The 5659-nt window shown below is 36.5% G+C and overlaps 1 long non-coding RNA gene across 1 annotated transcript; it reads left to right on the top strand.

Moving 5' to 3' along the window:
- Nucleotides 1-1275: 1275 nt before the first annotated feature.
- On the top strand, nt 1276-2316 carry LOC144423041 (uncharacterized). Its single transcript, XR_013475530.1, has 3 exons — nt 1276-1482; nt 2008-2079; nt 2168-2316. It is a non-coding gene; the product is annotated as an uncharacterized LOC144423041 (long non-coding RNA).
- Nucleotides 2317-5659: the final 3343 nt, after the last annotated feature.

Raw genomic sequence — 5659 nt, 5'->3', positions numbered from 1 at the left:
TTTTTATAATTTTCGGTGCTGCAGTTTTGATTATGCGTTTTAGGTCCAAATGAGAGATTTCAGAATTGTTTGAATATGGGCTATGGCTTTTGCAATTTTTCAATGTATTTAGCTGTCATTTTACTTCTGGATTCTTCTCTAGAAATTTCCATCATATCCGCTTTAACAACTGCCCATAGTGATGATTCCTGATTTAATGTGATGTTCAAATCATTCAATGCAGTCTGCAGTTGGCGCGGCGGTGTGGCTCAACGGGCTAAGCGTTAGGAATACGCTCGCCACCGCACCTCTAATTACTCTGCGTGGGTTCGCAGGTTCGAATCCCATGCAGGGATGGTTATGTGCGAGAGGATTGCTGGACTCCTCGCCGTCGTTGGGTGGTTCACGTAACCGCTGGTCGGTTACGGCTTCCTCCACCACCAAGTCCATGCTTCCGAAAAACAAACAATACAGTAAAAACTAATCCCATACCCGACTTGGAATGGTAACCGGACGAGAGGCCGTGGTTCGCCATATGGATAAGCCGTCTTATCGGCTTTTCTCTCCCCCGGGATAAATATGTAAATTCTATCCTATCCAGTGTCTTCTTGCAATTAACACTTCCTTAGTCGATTTCTACTACAGATAGCCTATGCCCCATTTTCCTTCTATCTCGTCATCAAGCTGTAAAATATATAAAATCGGGTCTAAAACAGTGCCTAAGTGCCTGAATATAGCAAAACAAATGTGATGTAAAAATACTGACCAAATTTTTAGCAAACCAAAAACGGTCTCTACTTTCACATATTAAACTATGGTAGTCTACTATAAACTCTTACTATTCATTCTTTCAGGATCAAAACCTATTTTAATAAGCAATCAGTACTATATAACTCATGTCATCAAAAAATTCAAGCATTTCTTCCTCAGATAAATCCATTTTCATTCGAACTTTGAATACGTTTAACAGCGAGCAGCCTAAAATATACAGCAGACGACGCCGTGGTTATGAATTACCCACGCCAACACTAGATGACGCTGTGAACAACAAATCAGTATACGGCCTTCCAGACTAGTTATATATATCTTCTAATATTGATTAATTCAATATTATTTTATTTTATGAGAATCTAATATTAAAAAAAAAAAAAAAAAAAAGACTAGTTATATAATGGCTCTGGTTGAACTGCGCACGCTCGAAAATTATGTTTCGGCGAATTACAAAATGATTTTGAAACTTGTTTTTAACAGTCTCATAACTTTTCAGCTCATCGTCGCTTAGTTTACACAATGACATTAAACAACATGATGCGCAACTCCGGCATTTTTGTCCGAAGATCGTATTCGATAGCACGCTCCAATGCACATACTTGACGAGACGAAAACGAGCGGATGTGTGCTGCTTTCAAGGCGTAGCACGAATGGTGTTCGTGCCTGCTTTGACAGTTGTTGTCGATTTTAATGATATTTTTGAAAGTTGGGGTAAAAAGAAATCGGTAAAAGGTAAGGTGAATACTATTGTTGTATATCACACCCGGGCATCGCACTGTTAAGTACATGTGGGAAAGCCAGCCTTTGTCAAATACTACGAAGTTATTAATTCAGTACGGTACGTAGTTGCCCATTTGCCGAAATTACATATTTACTTACCCCTTATGGTTTCAAATAGTTCATGCACCTCCAGTTAGATTTTTTTAATCAGTGAGGATATATACTCATTGTTGATTGCTGCTCATTGTAACATACTATTACGCATTCACTTTTATTTGCGTATTGAATCAAAGTGTTAACAAGTTCACACTCATACCGGTCTATATTGTATAGTCTGATTTCTCAAGTATTTGGAGCCACGAATGCATGTAATTTTCTGACTAAACCCTTTTATTAGTTGGTTTATATACCAAATTCAGTAAAATATTTTTTAAGTAAAACATGAGATATTGGATTTATTAGCTCTTCCATTCTGAATCATATAGACTGCTTTATTTATTCTTAACGAAAATTAATAAATCTCCTCTCTTTCTTCAGATGTGAAAGTTGTGGACAAACCTGTCTAAGCATTGTGAGACTCTTGCAGCACAAGAGGCAATAGCAGAAATAGTAAGTATATCAATCAAGAAATTAAGCCGACATAAAGCAAAACTTTCAACTATTCGTCTAATCTCAATTTTCTATTATTTATTCACAGGACAACTATAGCAGACGAGGAGATATCAGAAGTCTGGCGACATATCAGTGACAGTGTGATTCCAAGAAATATAATGCAATTGAAAATAGAAAATTGCAATAGAAAAACAACCTATGGAGGCATGCAAAGACATTTGACCCTCCGGTAGAGTTGTGTCCCCACATCCTGCAGGGCTTGAGGAAAATAACTAAAAATTCCAAAGCGTAAGATTGCATAAGCGGTCTTATTTGTAAAAAGGCACAAAACACGCCAGACATACTTAAAACAGCTTTGGAAATGAGGATTACGGGTACCTCACTGCACCTGTGTTATATTTGGTTCATCAACTTTTGGTAGTACTATAGAAGAAATTCCGGAAGGGGTATAATCATCATTCATGATAAAATACTACCATATATTTTTTGAACAACTTCAATCTAGACCAGGGATCTCAAACTCGCGGCCCCAGAGAACTTCCAGTGCGGCCCTCGAACGCTTAACAATAATTGTAATAGTATTTTGGAAGTTTTTTTTTATCTAAATGTAATAGATTTTTCAAACCTTCTAAAGTGAAATTGATTATTCACACAGAAAACAATTTACTGAAAGTAGTTTTGGAATATTAATTTTTTTTGTCCACATTTTGACCCAATTAAGAATACACATCAAGCTAGCAAAAGAATACTTGAATAAAACACTTGAGTAACTAAATTAAACGCAAAGTACATGAAAAAGGTGGCATTTTCGAAGAAAATGGGAGTTGTAACATTTCTGCTCTTCACAAAATTCTGAAGCACATTGTTTAATTTGTCATATTTCCATCAATACAATCAAAAAACACAATGAGCTCAGCAGTCAATATGACAAATTCGAAGACCAACTTCGAACAGAAAATTTCCATGTGTTTGTATATTAATATAATTATACAACGACTTAGTTACTAAAAATCAATATCAATAATAATTCAAGCAATCCTATGCCACGCAATGTAGTGCGAAATGTCTTGTCGAAAAAATCTGTCATTTGTTTTTTTACTGATCTATACATGAAATGATAAAAGTAACTTTTTTGCATTACTGGAATTAATTAAACATTCGTAAAGATCCAGATAAACCCATGATCATGTGGCCTCGTTAGTTAGAGTTGGTACTATAAAATCATTTCAGACTGGCCTTAGTATGCTGGTGACACAAAAAAGATGCCAAACGCCAGGACAAATGTAATTATTAAAACATTGAGTTTATACTGTAGTATTTTTGTTAATTTTAGGTTCATATATTTAGATTAAGTTATTTTTAGTGTATGTATTATTCTTTCCTTATTCAAAGCTTGTTCAAAAATGATTTTGATGGTTGTACATAGAATTTTACGATTTTTTATAATGAATACTGTAACTTGCAAATGTTGCAATAATAGTGGAATGCAAATATTAATATGTAATTGCATTTGAAATTGAAGAAAATAATAAAACTTAATCCAACTGTTTAGTTGCATCACAATATATGTCACAAACTAAAACTATCTTAAAAATATCTTTTTAGTATACATTATCAAAAACTGTTTGCGGCTCTTTTTACAATTTTCAAAATGCAATGCGGCTCTCGAAAACCCATGAGTTTGACACCACTGATCTATTCTAGACGATTCAAGCATTGCTTTGGGAAATTATATCACTTCAATTAAATTGAAATAATCTCGCTATATTAAATACAAAATCGTTGCTATCATAAAGGTAAACCAATTCAGCCACTCGAAATATATTGGCCTTCACAAAGCAATGGAGGCAAAATTGAGAGTTCATGAGCTATGAACATTTGTTCTTTTCTTTGTCTTGAACTTTCCATACTCCACAGCCCCTATAAATTTTTATTAATTTTAATTACCATGTGATGGTCATACATATCTTTAACTTGTATTTTCTGTCATGATGTATTATCTCAATGTGCCAAACTATTAATTAGTGTGCATATTTTGCTTCCAGATGACATAAATGTATTGTCATGTTTATTACCTCAGCTTGGAGTATTGACAAGAAAAAGGTCCCAGTAAATTAGGTAAAAAAATTTTCAACTCATTGTTATAATCAGAATTCACAATCAATAGGAATTATAAACAGCCAACAATCAGTGAGAATTATATGCGAAATCCCTCAGAATAAATTTGTCTAAAATCGGAGGAAGGCAAAAAATATAGGTAGTTTCCATCCACACAAGCATTTCAAGAAGACTTGCTCGAGCCAAACTAAATGAGCATCGTTAGGTGATCGGTAAGGCTGCAAGTTGAATTCAGCCCTGCAACCTCCTGCATAGAAGATATTATTAATTAGTGGGCTATGAGCTAAATTCCTAAATTTAAACAAACCTATCTACGATGCATTATGTACCAGCAATGTTACCTACGATTAACTGAATATGTAATATGTCTAATAAATTCACCTACAAAAGCAAGTTCGATGGGTGCAAACTTTGTGTTATGGAATTGTATCGCAGCACAGTTTTGTATGACACCCTCTTTAAATGAAATTTCAATGATTGAGCGCAAACATTAAAATTACTAACTTTGAACTTTGTCATTATCTGCAAAATGTTCCACACAAATCTTTCCGCTATCGCGTTTGTAATCTTCTCTGATAAAAAAAAAGTCTATCATGTCCAGAATTGCTCTTTACAGCTTGCCTGTTATTCCAGCTTTCCAAGTAAGCAAAACTTCTTAGATATAGAGATTATTTTGTTTCGTTACAGGCGCAAAAAGGCAGGTACTACACGTAAAAAAGACGCCGAGTAGCCAAAGCGAGCGGAAAACGGACGCGAAAGGCGACGAGAAATATGTGCATTGGAGCGTATCATGAAATACAATGTTTTGCCTGTAGTCTTATGGAGTGACGTCAGAGTTGCCTATCATGTTGTTTAATGTCATTGGTTTACAAGAAGATAATGTATAGGATAGGATAGTATTATACATATTTATCTCGGGGGAGAGGAAAGCCGATAAGACGGCTTATCCATATGGCGAACCACGGCCTCTCGTCCGGTTACCATTCCAAGTCGGGTATGGGATTAGATTTACTGTATTGTTTGTTTTCGGAAGCATGGACTTGGTGGTGGAGGAAGCCGAAACCGACCAGCGGTTACGTGAACCACCCAACGACGGCGAGGAGTCCAGCGATCCTCTCGCACATAACCATCCCTGCATGGGATTCGAACCTGCGAACCCACGCAGAGTAGAGGTGCGGTGGCGAGCGTATTCCTAACGCTTAGCCCGTTGAGCCACACCGCCGCGCCGGCTTTCGCGCCCATCGAATAAATAAGCATGTTCACCTGGGATTCACTGTCTTTTTTATTCAACTCGGAAGCAATTCTGTACCGGTCGAAACGTTTAATCCATTGCTGCCATCCTTCCGGCTTGGAAAAATCCAATGGCTCTGGCGGCGCAACTTGAATCGACGCCATGACACTTTTCCGCAAATGCTTTGAATCTTCTTTTGACTGGTAGTTTTTGCAGCGTTGACACCGT

This window comes from Styela clava, chromosome 1 (assembly GCF_964204865.1).
Source record: "Styela clava chromosome 1, kaStyClav1.hap1.2, whole genome shotgun sequence".
In the NCBI taxonomy this organism is placed as follows: Eukaryota; Metazoa; Chordata; class Ascidiacea; order Stolidobranchia; family Styelidae; genus Styela; species Styela clava.
This window is presented reverse-complemented; position numbering and strand designations above follow the sequence as displayed.